Raw genomic sequence first — 16,898 nt, forward strand, 5'->3', positions numbered from 1 at the left:
AGCCCTATTGTGAGCTTCTCCTACCGCAGCAAATTAAATTGTTATTTTTTAATATTTGGTCCCACTTTATCAAATAGTGACAGTTAGTTTCTCTTTGACTCAATGGATGGAGTCAATGCTGATTTATTCACAAATATTTTAGGCTATATTCCAGTTTTGCACATAAATGTAATTAGCATATTTGGATGGAAATGGAGCGCATGTTCACCTCCTGAAAAAGTGTCATGCCCTGAGATCACTCTGCCTATTCATGCCAGAGTTATTGAGTAAGTGACTGACAGGTGGTAATTTGTGTTTAACTTCTCTTTTATTTATTTATGATTTGGTTATGGGTAAAACAGACACCATGCTAGTCAGGTAGTTGAAATGGTAGGATACAAATAATTAGTTAAGAATGAATTAGGCGACGGAGTGGCGCAGTAGGTAGTGCTGTTGCTTCACAGCAAGAAGGTCACTGGTTCGAGCCTCAGCTGGGCCAGGTGGCACTTCTGTGTGGAGTTTCCTCCAGGTGCTCCGGTTTCCCCCACAGTCCAAAGACATGCGGTACAGGTGAATTGGGTAGGCTAAATTGTCCATAGTGTATGAGTGTGAATGAGTGTGTATAGATGTTTCCCAGAGATGGGTTGCAGCTGGAAGGGCATCCGCTGTGTAAAACATATGCAGAATAAGTAGGCGGTTCATTCCGCTGTGGCGACCCCAGTTTAATAAAGAGATTAAGCTGAAAAGAAAATGAATGAATGAGGAATTAAATAATTATATTCATTAATAATTCGATCTCTATGACGACGATCATGTTCTTCTGTCATATCGATGTTTCCCATTAGACATCGAACAATGCCAAATTGGTGAACATCACCCAACCCAACCATCAAAAAAAGTTGCAAATGAGAGAGTAAATTAGAAGTGTCTTTCACTAAAAGGCATTCACTGGCTAATTAATTTACTGGATCATCCAAAATAAATGATTAAAAAGTTATTGAAATATACAGCATTGGATGAAAACATAATTAAATTGTTCTTCTGTCATCAAACTACCAACGCCAGTGTCTCAAACTTCCACAGAAGAGCCGAGAAAGGGTCTCATTAACAGACTCGACATCTGTGAGCGTCTCCACCATCACACAGCCGAACACGAGCGCTAAATAATGCAGAAGAAGAGGACGACGATGAGGAGATGTGCTGTTAAAACACTTCCTTCCAAAAACAAGACTTCCTGCTCCCAGCATTCCTCTCAACCACTTCAATGACTCAAGCCTTCATTATTATTTCACCGTTTCCAGGAGCTTTGCTGGATGGCATGAAGATGAAGAGAGAATTCAAATCAGGAGTTTTAATAAATATCACGAAGGAGCTGAGCTTAAAGTAGAAAATGTCTTTTTTAGGTAAAACAGTTTTTAAAAAGAGATGAGGCAATATTCGCTAATGCAATAAAGAAATAAACATGTATGTTATTTATTTAGGGATGTGCAATGAGATGATTTTTTATTGCGGATGATTAAAATATCTCCACAATCTGCTTTTGATGAAATATCGTAGTAGTGCGCTACAGTGCTCGTTTTCCCATTACAATACTGCTGCCTCTGACTCAATATAGACATTGTAGAGCACAACATAAAGTCACATCAAATATTACCTTAGTGGGAATATGTACTAATAATAATATTAAGAGCATATACTAATAATGACACCTTATTACAGCACTTACTACAATCATTTTGCCATTTAATTTAAATGTAATATTTGTATTTTTTATTAGTGCTAACCATTTTATTATTGTTTATTTTGTTTATGTAAACCCTTTTTGCAATTTATGTCAATATAATAATAGTCAATATGATAATACCTAAAAGAGTGCCCGATAGAAAAATGCCCCTTTCATTAGCTATTTTTTTTTTTACATTTTTTATTATTATATTAAATTCTAATTTAGACTCTTTTCTCCATTCAAACAATTAGTATTTAGTTTTCATCTCTGGGTTTACCTTTAGGCCGCTCCAGCCAATATCAGAACAGCAACTACTGGAAAGGCAGGAATAAAGACAGTAAGGCCTGATCTGATTGGTCCAATTTGAATAAACAACCAATGTATTAAATAAATGTAATTAAAAATAAATAAATAAATACATCACACATCTGCGATACGTATACATACAGTTGAAACCAGAAGTTTACATACACTCTAAAAAAAAGGAACATAACCATTTTGACTGATGGTAAATCATGCTAAATTTTTACTATTTTAGGTCCGATAGGATTACCTAAATGATTTACATTTGCTAAATGCAAGAATAATGAAAGAATTTTTTTTTTTTTTTTTTTGGGGGGGGGGGGGGGGGGGGGGGGGAATTTGTTATTAATTTCTAGACAGTCAAAAGTTTACACAGATTTTCTTGGTATTTTTTAGCTTTCCTTTTAAACTGTATAAACTTGATCAAATGTTTTGGGTATCCTTCCACAGGCTTCTCACAATAGTTTGAAGGAATTTTGGCCCATTCCTCCTGAGAGAATTGGTGTAACTGAGGCATATTTATAGGCTGTCTTGCTCGCACAAGCTTTTTCAACTCTGCCCACAAATTTTCTATAGGATTGAGATCAGGGCTTTGTGATGGCCACTCTAAAACATTCACTCTGTTGTCCTTAAAGCACATTTTAGCCAATTTATCAGTATGCTTAGGGTCATGGTCTGTTTGACAGACCCATTTGTGGCCAAGTTTTAATTTCCTGGCTGATGTCTTGAGATGTTGCTTCAGTATTTCTACATAATGTTCTTTCTTTATGATGCCATGTATACTGTGAAGTGGACCAGTCCCTCCTGCAGCAAAACAGCGCCACAACATGATGCTGCCGCCCCCATACTTCACAGTTGGGATGGTGTTCCTAGGCTTGTAAGGTTTCCCTTTTGTCCTCCAAATGTAACACTGGTCATTATGGCCGAACAGCTCAATTTTAGTTCAGACCACAGGACATGTCTCCAAAAATGAGTCTTTTTCCCAGTGTCTGGCTTGTTTTTTTTTCTCATGTTGTCATACAAGGAAGCAGGGTGTTTGAGGTCTTCCTTAAATACTATTCTACAGTTGTGCCTCCAATTAACTCAAATGTTGTCAATTAGCCAATCGGTAACTTCCAAAATCTTGACACCATCATCTGAGCTTTTTCAGAGGCAGAATAATCTTATTGTATGTAAACTTGACTGTCAAGAAATGATATAACAATTTCTCAAAAAATATCTCTCTCATTATTCTGCTATTAAGCAGAACAGAAACACATTTGATAATCCTAAGTTACCTAAAAGAGAAAAGGTTTAGTCACATTAACATCTGACTTTTTAAAAAATGGTTATGTGCCTTTTTATACAGTGTATGTAAACTTCTGGTTTTAACTGTATACTATTTTTGCAATAACAATAATTTGCAATATAACTATACTGCATTAAAAATGCATAAAAAAGGATACCTAGTTGGTGGATTATTAAAACAAGAAAATCTGATGTTGTCATACACCACTACATATTAGAAAACTCCAGTCATCAGTGTGGTGTTTGTGCAATGGTCGATAAAATGTTACGACAATAAAAACGTCACACGGTCACATCTGTGTCCACTAAAGCAGACGTTTATTTTTCTGCTGCAATACAAGGATTGAATTGATGCTGGAAAGCTTGTGACCAGATAACGCAACACAGACTTTCTTCAGTGATAAGGCACTGTAACACAACTGAGATCTTTCTCAATGGCCTGAAACCACAAATCCCCTTCAAACCACAGTGATCGAAGGTCTCGCATAACAATTTAAATAGCGATGCCTCTAAAACTACTAGCACTTGACCACATCACAGTTCTCTGGACTAGGATTCACGCCAAACATCCATGCAAAATTGCACAGAATCAAACACAAATGTTTCTGCATTCATCCCTGTCGTATTATATAATGGTGTTCAAAGATTCATCATGGCAAGATCTGCTCTAGAAGAGGAGAAATAAAAGATCATTTCTGAACTCTGAAAGTTGTACAAACTTCTTAAAGGGAAAGTTCACCCTTGAAAGATCCAAATGGCAATGATATAAAACAGGGATTCCCAAACCTTTTACTCCGGGACCCACCCAGGCAAGAAATTCAATCTCAAGACCCACCATAATATTTTAATATGGAAAAATTTAATTTAAAAAAAAAGTATCTATTCAAAGCAGTCAAAAATATATGGTGTGTGGCTTTTTGGATTTTGCGATTTGATATGCACCAAATGAGGCTCTTTGTGAGATGCTGGCTGTAACTGTGATATTTTTTTTTCTCTTCTTTTTTTTTTTAGAAGAGAATATGATCAACCTTTGATCAAGAACCTTGCTTGTGATCAAGCCCCGTCACATCGCAGTAAATTCCACTGTGTATAGTCTTAAGAAACTAAATAGTCTTAAGAAACTAAACTTGATCGACTACTACAATCTGGGAAAAGGTCACATAAATATGCTAATGTACAATTAACGTTATTGCTGAATAAATCTAATATTTACACATTTGCTTGAAGAAGAAATGATGGGGGTAGTTACATTACTATTACTATTTTCCATCTATGTCCTTTCATAACATTAGCTGACGATAAACAGATAGCATTATAGCTATTTATTGATTAGCAATATGTAAATGTTGGGATGTAAAAAGATATGGGACAACAAATAGCTTCAATGGCCTATACAGAAATTAAATTAAGCTATAAAATCTATATCGCTTTTAATTGTATTTGCATACTGATTAAAGTTACTATAGTTATTTAGTAAAGAGCAGCAAATAAATCTCTCATTGTGTTTTGTTTGATAACAGAGGTGTTAATGTAGGAATGCACAGATCTATAATGAAGCATTCGCTTACTTTAGTAAATGTTTGTGCTCATTTAAGAGAAAAGGAGTTGTGTTTAAAATAAAACACGCAGGACGGAGCAAAAAAAAAAAAAAAAAACGAAAAAATAAGCACTTTTCCGGCGGTCCCTTACTGAGAGCTCCGCTCAGCGCGAGTTCGACCGGCTAAACGCAGATTGCGAGGGCTCAAACGGAGCAGTGCTCGTAATGTTGAGCGAGAAAAAAAAAAGAAAAAGACATAAATATAAACATAACCAGCTTTGTCTTTTTGTAGAAAACACTTTAGATATTTTTAGGGTAAGAGGTTTTTGAGTTATTGCAATCAATCCTACTGGTTTTGATTCACCGCAATGTGAATACAGCTGCAGCTATGTGACGTTGTGCAACCCACCTTTGTTCACTGTGCGACCCACTAGTTTGAAAACCCCTGATATAAAAGAAGCATAGAATTGTCAATAAGAATGATATTACAGTACAAATTTTCTAATAGCCGTTTTGTTTTTTTGCTTTTTGGGGAGAAAAAGTGATCATTTTAGGCTGGTATGTCCTCACTTATAGCTACTGTATGGGTTCAGAAGAAATTTAGTTCATAAGTCTTATGGACTAATTATAGTGATTGATTGATTGATTGATTGATTGATTGATTGATTGATTGATTGATTGATTGATTGATTGATTGATTGATTGATTGATTGATTGATTGATTGATTGATTGATTGATTGACTGATTGGTCGATCGATCGATTGATTGATTGATTGATTTACTGATTGATTTACTGATTGATTGATTTTAATATAAATTCAAGGATCAATGAATTTAGGATCTATGAGATTGGCTGTTTTGCTGCTGATATAGAGAATAAACACAGTATGAAATCCTGGGTTAAGAGTGAAAGTAATGATCAGAGTCATGGTACCAGCAAAGCCTGATTGTGCTGCTTTATGTTCATCAATATCAACCAAACCTGTTTTAAACACCCAATCCTCCTTAGTTTGTTCAGCCACCACCATGGAACAGTTCCCAGCTCTTAGACCTCAGCAAAACAACACCAACATGACCCTAAAGAGCAATATTGTGCACCGAATAAGGTGGTAGGCCTTAGTAAGTCCTTGTTTTCAGACACCATCATCGCTGTGCTCTTTCGACTCATAAACTTCATTATCAAATAGCAGATGGGCTAACTGGATGAAAATGGGCTTGGGATAGGGAAGGGCACACAGTCCTCTCTCCTTCGAAAATTAAATGAACGAGCCCTGATGCTGACACAGGCAAACAGTGTCACATGGCTCCGTTCTGATGATGAAGCATATCGCAGGCAGCCGAGGAAACACAGACTTACTTAAAGCCAACAGTACAGTACAGTGTTGCATCTGCAGCCTACAGTATTCTCCATTAATATTGGCACCCTTGGTAAATGGGATGATCTATTAAAAAAAGAAAAATATTGCATGACTTATTTGATGTGCATGCTAGAATTGATTCGCTAAATGTGTTTCTTAATTTTTTTTCTTTTCAGAAAAAAAAAATTATCCTAATCCTGTTCTGTTATGAGCACAATTATGTGATATTGGATAGCTATTTGTTTGACAGCCTTCTTAGCTCATTTTTACAGAGACTGCCAATATCAGTGGAGATCACTGTATTTCCAATCCAGCATTTTCAGCGGAGCTTCTTTTTCTCCTCATTCTACTCCCTCAACCTCTTGAAGAAGAAAACACATCTACCACTGCTGGCCGGCAGTTAGGCAACTGACAATAGCAGATCAACCGAAGTCTCTCCCTCTGTAGGGTGATTCTATTCCAGCCTTTCTAGTGCACTCGGTTGCTAGGGAACTCCGAGACAAAGAGCTTCTTTTCGGAGCATTCAGAGTATTTGGCTGCATATTTTAGGCCTGTGGGGTCCACAACGTTTCTCCTTTGAAGACAATGTGAGGCACGGAATATAAATTGGAGGGGAAATGCTTGCGAAAAAAAAAAAAAACCCTGGACTGACTAGAAGCTCAGACACTGAGAGGAAACCCTGAATTCACACAGATCACAGTTCCCGGTGATAATACATTCAGTTTAAGTCTGAGAGACATTTGCTTATGAGGTATTGTTTCTGTAAAAGCAGCCTGCGGTGACACTACCAGATGTTGTTTTCAATAGGACATTGTTCTGGAAAGAGAAAGGAATATTACGGCAAACACACACATTTGCATGCTAGCACCTCTGTGTATGTGTAGAATTACTGGTGAGGCAGTGGTGTGGCTATTTATCATGTCAGATCATCTGATAATTACTGTTTAACTAAATTGTGGGCTGATATTATTGACCATATCAAACAATTAGCAAAAATCAATCCATCAAGCAATCCATTAATCAATCTATCTATCCGTCCATTCAATTAATTTAATCCATCTATCAATCCACCAATCAATGGATAATTCATGCATCAATGAATCAATCCATACATCAATGAATCAATCCATTCATTCATCTATCCATCCATCCATCAATCTATCAATCCATCAATCAATGAATCAATTCATACATCAATGAATCAATCCATGCATCAATGAATCAATCCATACATCAATGAATCAATCCATCCATTCATCCATCCATCACTCTATCAATCTATCAATCCATCAATTAATGAATCAATGAATCATTTCATGCATCAATGAATCAATTTATCCATCAATTCATCCATCAATAAATCTATCCATTCATCCATCTATCAATGAATCAATCGATCCATCCAATCCATTTATGCAATCAATCTATCCAACCATTCATCCACCCATCAATCCATCAATCAATGAATCAATACATCAATGAATCAATCCATCCATTAAAGAATTAATCCATCCATCAATCAATCTATTCATCCATCGATCCCATCCAGCAATCCATCTATCAATCCAACATTCAGTGAATCAACACATCAATATGTGAATCAGCCCATCCATCAGTGAATCAATCCATCCATCATTGAATCAATTTATCCATCAATCCATCAATCCATCCATCAATCTATCCATCTATCCATCCATCCATCTATCCATCTATCTATCCATCTATCTATCCATCCATCCATCCATCCATCCATCCATCCATCCATCCATCCATCCATCCATCCAATCAATGTGTTGATCCATACATGCGTAAAGAGATAAAAAGAAAGAGAAAAAAGAGATAGAGACTAAATTCATTCACTGCATGATCAGTATGCTGTTCGAATGACCTTACAGTTCAAGTTATCAAAAAAATTATATAGTTCAGTAATATTACACAATCAACACTCAAGTGTTTCTACAAAATAAATATTGACTTTATACAACAGTTCAACAAGACAATAATATTGATTTTCATTTCAGACACAATATAGTAATTTTTGTCCCTTTTTAAACAACATAAAATGGTCCCAAACAAAGCCACAGCCAAACAACCACTTCAGAGTTTTGTTGATGTTAACAAATCATTTGAGTAAGCGATTTAAAAAAGCCATCCATAAAGATTTGTTTTGAATGAATCATTTCAATGAATCACTCATTAAGACAAATTAACTTTCCACAGGCAGTTTTAGTGTCATTTATTTACAGGTTTTATAGGCAGAAACCAACCAATGTTTCATAAACTTCACAGTAAAAATGCCCAAAGCTATTGAGATTGGTTAATCTGCATACCACTATAGCAATAACCAATTCAAAAAACAAATCTTTGCCCTCATGTTATTAATTTTGATTCAAATTAACCCATTCTCAAAATGTCAGAAGACACACGTAGATTTTCAAGTATCCGCTTTGTCAGCTTTAGAATCTTGTCCTAGAAATCCATGCATGTAAAACAGCTTCGAGGAATTGAGCAAAACAAAGACATTGACTACAGTTCGCTGTGACCATATTTTCGTTGTTTCCTGCATTTCCAATTGTTCATCTAATTGGTCAACAAAGGGCTCATTTTCCTGTTTACGTAGTAATCGTATGATACCACCCTGAAGCCTGTGGTGAAGGCGTCTGAAGAAAACATCAGGCTATTTCTGGCTGTATCCTCAGGATGTTGAACTACAATTGAATTAAAAAAGGAAAACTGATGTCAGTTTCACTGGAGTTTTTTTTTTAAGATCTGACTAGCTCATGGGAACAATCAGGGTATGAAAACAACGCTGACTGTTGATCAATATGCTAATTAATCAATCATTAACATTTAAAGGAAAACTTCCCTCACCAATTAACTCTTAGATTCTTCCAAATGCGTATGACTTTCACTTCAGTGAAACACAAAAATAGAGAAATTCTCCCCAACACAGTGGATCTGTGATGTCCTCTTCTTTGTAAAGTTGGAAAAAATTAGACTGTCTAGAGGTTCATCTAACCAGTTTAAGAAAATTTGTGACCCATTTAGGAAATATATCCAATAGCATGTTTTATTGTCAACTACAGACTAAGTCCTTGTTTCAGCAAATTGATTTTTTTTTTCCTAAGTGCACAGTACAGTGTATTGTGTGATTGTACAGTTGTAGTTTTTGTTAAGCCACATTAATATTTACCTTTTTATTTGTAGGTATGTTTTTTTATTATTATTTAATTTTTTTTCTCATTGTATGCGCTTAGGTTGATACTATCTATACTTTCCGATCTATACTTTGTCTTTTTTAACTGTAATTTGCCATAAAAGACATAAAAAATATTTTAAAAAAATAAAAATAGAGAAATTCTGAGGGACAAATACACAGTCTGTTACACTTTATGATGATACTGATTCTCAAAATCCATTAATCCATCTATATTCAATATTCTGTCTATTGGTTGTTACCATTTGTAAACTCACGGCCAAGGTTCATTTTAAATGACAGAAATGACTGTAATCGGCCATGAAGGTCACCAGTTCACCGAACTTACAGCTGTTTACCAAGCAAAACCACAGATACAGGGACACTGGAGCATTTTAAAGCCATGAAGACCAGTTGATTCATCAGTGGATCGCTTGTATGTCAGCTTATGACCCGTTTCCACTGATTGGTATGGTACGGTATGGTACAGTACGGGACGATACAGGTCACCTTTATCAGACTTGTGTTTCCACTGCCTAAAGGGACCAATGGTACGTACATACAGGCGTAGTGTACGACAAAGTTTTAGACGATGTCATTCTTGCTAAAAGAAATGTCTACAGTAAAGATGTACGGGTTGTTCACATATCATATGAGAAGCATTTCTCACAAAACAGATGCTTTATACACATAAATACTTGTGTATAAATGTTCTAGACTAACCTTTCTATGAACATTAGTTGATTACAACCGCAGAGCGAGGACAGTGCAAAATAGCCAACTGTAACGTCTGCAATTATATAAAACAAATAAATAAATAAATAAATGCAACATATATGAACACATACAGTCCCTTACAGTCTCCGATATGTTACCAATTACAGATCAACTACACGCAGCATACATTAAGTCCTAATTTGGGTTCAAAAACAACACACAACATATAGCCCAGTCAGTGCAAACCTCTCATCTGTATCTTTAATCTTCGCCAGCACAGGTGACTTCTGTTAGAAAGTAATTCCATCATTGCGAGTTCACAATAGTCCAAAAGGTGGTGATTAAAGTTAAACAGGGCAGTTTGTTTATGGTTTAGGTTCCTGAAAGAATCATTTGCTTCTTTGTTTTTTTGCACTTCACTCTCGCCTGTGTCCGTTTCTGGACACTTTAGTAATCACGATATTATCATCAATATAGGTCACGCAGCGAGCTCTCTGGAAAAAAATTAAACCACTCGCGCTTTTAGACGACCTCGTAAAACAACAACAGGACACAGCAGATTTTGTTCTTTTTGAATTTGTGTCTGTTCATCAAGACGAGGACAAGGTTTGTTTAAGCTTGGGTCGACCATGGCTGGTTATTTATGTATATCTTTAAATTTCGATATAATGTCTCGGCTGTGCATTCAAAAAGTGCTTCTTCCTTTGTTTTCATTCTTTTGGCTTGTGGACGAACTGGTGTATCTCTGTAACCCAATAGCGTTCAGCTGCATGTCTGGCTATGCCTTTTGGTGCACTTTAGTTGTGCTAGGTACTCTTTGGAAAGGGTACCCAAAAGTGGTACGGTACGGTTCACTTTTTGGTACCTTTTGACAGTGGAAACAGCCATAAAAGCGCACCGACCCATACCCTGCCCTCAATTGGTCACGATTTATTAATTTCCAAAACATAAAGGCACATAACTTTTGTTTGATTTTACTTTTTAAATCCAGATCTGTCTTGTTTTAAGGAGACCAAGCTTAAATCTAAGCAGCATTGAAGATTGGCAATCATTTAAGTTGAACATGCCATCAAAACCTGGGACCGACAGTTAAGGGGTATTGACATTAATTAAAATAAACTGAGCCAATGAAAGCAACTTCTAAACAATAAAAGTGACTTTAAAAAGCATCCAAATGTACTGTTCAACAACTTATACGTATATTATTCATTCATTAATTAATTGATTTTATTTTTGGCTTAGTCCCTTTATTAATCCAGGGTTGCCACATCGGAATGAACCGCCAACTTATCCAGCAGGTTTTTACCCAGCAGATGCCCTTACAGCCGCAACCCATCTCTGAGAAACACACTCACACACTCACACACTCACACACTCACACACTCACACACTCACACTCACACTCACACTCACACTCACACTCACACTCACACTCACACTCACACTCCTACTCCTACTCCTACTCCTACTCCTACTCCTACTCATACTCATACTCATACTCATACTCATACTCATACTCATACTCATACTCATACTCATACTCCTACTCCTACTCCTACTTCACTGACAATTAAGTCTACCCAATTGACCTGTACTGCATGTCTTTGGACTGTGGGGGAAACCGGAGCACCCGGAGAAAACCCATGCGAAGGTAGGGAGAACATGCAAACTCCACACAGAAACGCCAACTGAGCAGAGGTTCGAACCAGCGACCCAGCAACCTTTTTGCTGTAAGGCGAGAGCACTACCTACTGCGCCACTGCCTCGCCCTGAACTTGAATATTATGTAAATTAAAACGTTTTTTATTAATAATAGGTACACACCGTCCTGCAAAGAGAAAATTACTAATTAATTATCACCATTCAAATCACCAAGACAAACTCAGACAAAACATCAGTTCATTACCATCTAATATTCTCCTTTTGTAACCCACACATATTAAAACTCCCGCTGACTTCATCAATAATGTCTCTCTCAGATATATGAACATCGCATTCACTAAAACACCTCTTCCGATGTGAATACATCCTGTTGAACGAGTCCGAGTGAAGCATCTTACATGACAGAACAATTACAGTGACGCTGATTATCAGTGACGAGCGCTGGTTGATTTGCACAGAGCCTGTGCACCGGCGACACATCAACGCCTGCCCTCCTTCACTCTTACTACAAATCACATGCAGCTCTGATTAGCATAATGCTAAACGGACACTGACGCAGATCATAAAAGCCATCCATTACACATCACTGCTCATTATGCTGATGCCCCAAAGCGCAGCGTGAGGTGGACACATGCACAACTGCGCTCAACCACCCACATATCACGATTCATAATCATGATGTGTAATATAGTAGTGAAGATGCATGAATTAAACAGCTGCCTAAACAATCAGCGAGCTTTTACTGCTTAACCACACGCCATAAACACTCGTATCAGAGGTTTATCGGCTGCTACTGAAGGGCTTTGCTGCATACAAGTGTTTCCAGTGGACCTTGTCATTGTACAGATAATTATGAGGCGCTATTGTGGAGAAAATCTGGGTTGTGTGTGATTGTGTGTGTGTGTGTGTGATGGGGCCAACAGGAGGGCTTTCTGTAACCCAGTTCAAAGCCTTTGACTGATCGAACACAAACAGGCCAGTGAAGACGGGCTTACGCTAATTGGTTTTATTAGATGTTGGGGATTAGGACTAAAATAGTCACACAATAGTGCTTAGTGTGACAGGGCAAAGCTTACCAAACAAGATCTGAGAGCACACATTTAGTGTCACAATAACTTTAGTCAAGATGCAGCTATAATGGATAAAGAGGCGTCTGCTATCTGTATAGACCACCTTCTTTCTGTTCTCTGATAGAGGCTGATGTGTGGGGGGAAAAAAACATCCAGATTCTCTTTAAATACAAAAAAATAAAAGAGCATTAAACCATCAGCTTTAAATGCAGTTCGGGAGGAAGAAGTTGATGAATAATTTTTGATGGGTAATGCAGTTCCAGCTTTATAGTTTTGCATTGATACATTCTTTAATATATATTTGCTGTACCTAGTACTCGGAATGATTATAATTGTCATGTTTGAATAGATTACTATTAATGACAAAAAGAGAAGCAGTTTTATTTGTATTTATTTATTTTTTTGTCTGTTTGTTCGTTTGTTTTGTTTGCTTTTAGTTTTTATTATATATATATATATATATATATATATATATATATATATATATATATATATATATATATATATATATATATATATATACACACACACACACACACACACACACACACACACATATATATAAATACATATATATATATATATATATATATATATATATATATATATATATATATATACACATATACATATATATATATATACCCCCATAATATATTTATTTTTCGATTTCATTTTGTACACATTGAAATACAACATTTTACAAACATTTTACAACAATAACCTTTTTGCATTTACAAATTATACGAAATATGAGGATATATATACATATATATACATATATGTATGTATGTATGTATGTATGTATGTATGTATGTATGTATGTATGTATGTATGTATGTATGTATGTGTATATTGTAGGGGACATTGTAAATACCCAGAGATACCAGCTTTTACCAGATTATATTTATATGATAATTTTCCTTTAAACCCATCTCTATCTAAGTGAGTGAGTGATTAAATGTTGAATGTGATGAGTTTTCAACACTACTAAATTGAAACTTTATTTTTTACATGGTTTAATATTTTTTTGTTATTAAAATTGAAGTTCCTGTTTCAAAGCTTACAGATAGATGACTAATTGTCGTTGACACTTTTGGCACTTTTTTGGAGTATTTTCATAAGTTTTGTTTTTTCCTGTAAATGATTCAATAAATACCGTACCGTGACATTAATACCGAGATATTACCGTACCGTGAAATTCTGATACCGTTACATCCCTAGTATTTTTATATTCTGGGTAAAGCATAAAATTAAAAAATGTTTATCCAATTAAATAGAGTCGGACCGTCATCTCCCTTAATTCCGATAGGCAGGTCAGACTGTCTGTCAGCAAATGTAGATTCCGACTTCTGCGCATCTGTTCACGCAGATCCGCCATTAGCGCATGCCCGTCTGCTTCACAAACACATGCCCTCCGAGCGAGCTGCAGGCCGCTCGCAGATGCCGAGTCGGAGCCGGAGGCGCCGAAGGACAGCCGAGCTCGGGCCGATTACTGTAAACCCAGGTGTGGGTATAATTCGCCCTTAAAGCGGCCGCGCGGTCACGAGACCGGGAGAAATCAAAAGCTGAATTGAAACTTTTAAAAACCTGAATCAATATTGGAGTTACTTTAGCATGCTGGAGGAAGGATGACATCATGGCTGAAGTATTACTGTTAGACAGGTAAGGTTCTGTTTTGAAACTATTTTATGTTAGATTGTGTTTTGTTATGGGTATGATTTATATGCACAGACGCGTTGTTCAGCCACTGAAATCTCCCGGTGAAAGACTGATGTGATTATTTTCAGTTTCATAAGGTTCTTTGACAGCATCTATAATGTAGATTTATATTTAGTTTAACAACAAAACACCAGTACATAGCGCTTTTATATTCACATTGGGTCATTTTTGAACAATGACAGCCTTCTTATACTGTTTACCATGCTACTCTGTGTGGCAAAGTATTTCACGTAATTCCTGCACGGCGCTGGCACTAACTAACTGGCGAATGACATGAACTAGTGGGTTGTCTGTCGGCTGTTGTGACGCGTTGCGCGCGCTCGCGATTTCAGGGGGTGTGGGTTTGAATCACAGTCCCTCCCCGCCGTCCAAAGATAATATGCTAAGCGGTTAGCATTTTGGCAGATCACCTACTGCACCTTTAAGTTAACTTAAAATTTAAGTGGACTGAACATAAAACAATTAAATTGCCCCTAAAATTACTTAAGAATGTTGTTGTTTGAGCTCATTTTAAATAAATAGTTTGAACCAGCACAAAAGTCCTTTTTTTAGTGTATAGACATAATAATTCCTTGTGGGCGAATGCTTTAAACTCGCTTAAAATATTTACACAGGCCTTAAAAACACAAGGGACTGATCAACTTTCACTTACACTGAAATTGTGCTTTCTAAACTGTTTTATCTGGTCAACTACAATCAGGACTCCACATTGCACGTCCTGCGATATGACTATTGTGTATATCAATGCTTAAAATGATATATTGTGCAACCCTAATATTTATTTATTTATATATTTATTTTTAAATACTTATTTAGTTTACTATACTTACTGTTTACTATAATTATATTTTAGTTAGCATCCATTAAATTGATTTAATAAACAGAAAATAAAAATGGATTTGTATTTAAAAATCAAGCAATTCACTAGAAAAGTCATAATATAAACATTACTACACACTTACGTAATTTCCAGGTATGTTTTTTGGACACACCGCCCACCTCTAACACAAGCCAGAGCCAAATACTACAGAGTGAAGGTACTGGGAAAATGACTGTGAAAAAGTGGCTCTAAATAAAATCCTGCAAACTCTTGCCCTGATGATGAGATCAAGCAATTGTTTCCAATTAGTGAAGGTCAGAGTTAAACACTGTGCAGTATTTCACAAGGAATCAAGTCACTAAGTTCCACCTCAAACATTTCGAAACCCATCAGTAAGAGTTTCTGCCATCGGTGTCCATGAGGCGGACAAAAGTACACATTACCTCAGCTCACAGAAATGAAGAGCGCAGGGCTGAGAGAAAGCTAAACCTGTCGAGCTGAGGTGAAGCGTCATTTCTCCAATCGTACAGATTCAACAGAGAAGTAATCTGGATCCGAACAGCCTGGCATTGGGAATCCAGCCACAGGTTCAGTCCAGGTTAACACTCACTCACGAGCCGGCAAAGCTCCTCCATCCCCGTGCAGCAGCAGCAGCGGAACAAAAGTCAAACCGACAGAAATTCCAGCGAGAATTAGATTAGTATGGATTAGTAAGCACCACTGGGGTGTTATTGTTAGTTCTTGGCACTTGTAAAAACAGCAAAAATCTGACTAGCTGTGTTTCAGTCAAGCTCACATACATTCACTCGAGAGAATGGATATTGAGAGTAGTCATGGGACTATAACTGTTTTCAAGGTGTACTGCGGTTTGGAAAAGTCAAGGTTTTAAAACCGCCAAAATCTTTTGCTATATTTCGGTGCAATAGCGTAGTGGTTAGCGCACCAACATATGGTGCAGTAGCACATCAGGGCTTCCCGAGTTCGAATCCCAGCTTGAGGATATTTCCTTAATCCCCTCCCTCTCTCTCTCTCTCTCTCTCTTTGCTTCCTGTCTAAATACTGTCCTATCTAATAAAGGCAAAAGGCCAAAAATAAATCTTTCAAAAAACAAATAATAAAAAATTTCTGCTATATGGTTCTAATAGTATGTTTCATTTTTTGTTACATTTTTTTTTTGTCTTTTTTAGGACAACAGTATCTACAGCAGAAAGTTATCAAGAGATGATGTTTTAAATGTGTGTTTTTTCTAAACTAATGAAAAAAGCAGAAGTCAATGATTGATTTGAATTATTTAGCCTGACATTTTAACTGTTCCAAAACATTTTAGATATTTCTCAAAATAAAATATATAGTGTTTAAAGGTTCAGGACACCCTGGAGAACTTTTTTTTTATATTAACAGATTTGTGTTGAGCATCAATAAAGACAATGTTAGCACCTGTCAGCTTTAATTGTGGGGAAAACTGGATAATTTTGAGCTTTTGTCAGCTAATTTCAGCTTCCGGGTTTAAAATGATTTTT

The 16,898-nt window shown here is 36.5% G+C and overlaps 1 protein-coding gene and 1 long non-coding RNA gene across 32 annotated transcripts in view; both read right to left on the minus strand.

Moving 5' to 3' along the window:
- rapgef2b (Rap guanine nucleotide exchange factor 2b) overlaps nt 1-16,898 on the minus strand; it is a 252,942-nt gene that overhangs the window by 215,961 nt on the left and 20,083 nt on the right. The gene's annotated exons all lie outside the window — the stretch shown is intronic.
- On the minus strand, nt 2,358-10,839 carry LOC141377602 (uncharacterized). The gene is made up of 2 exons (XR_012389992.1): nt 6,006-10,839; nt 2,358-3,276 (listed from the first exon to the last, which is right to left on the minus strand). It is a non-coding gene; the product is annotated as an uncharacterized lncRNA (long non-coding RNA).

Source organism: Danio rerio, chromosome 14 (assembly GCF_049306965.1).
Source record: "Danio rerio strain Tuebingen ecotype United States chromosome 14, GRCz12tu, whole genome shotgun sequence".
Classification (NCBI taxonomy): Eukaryota; Metazoa; Chordata; class Actinopteri; order Cypriniformes; family Danionidae; genus Danio; species Danio rerio.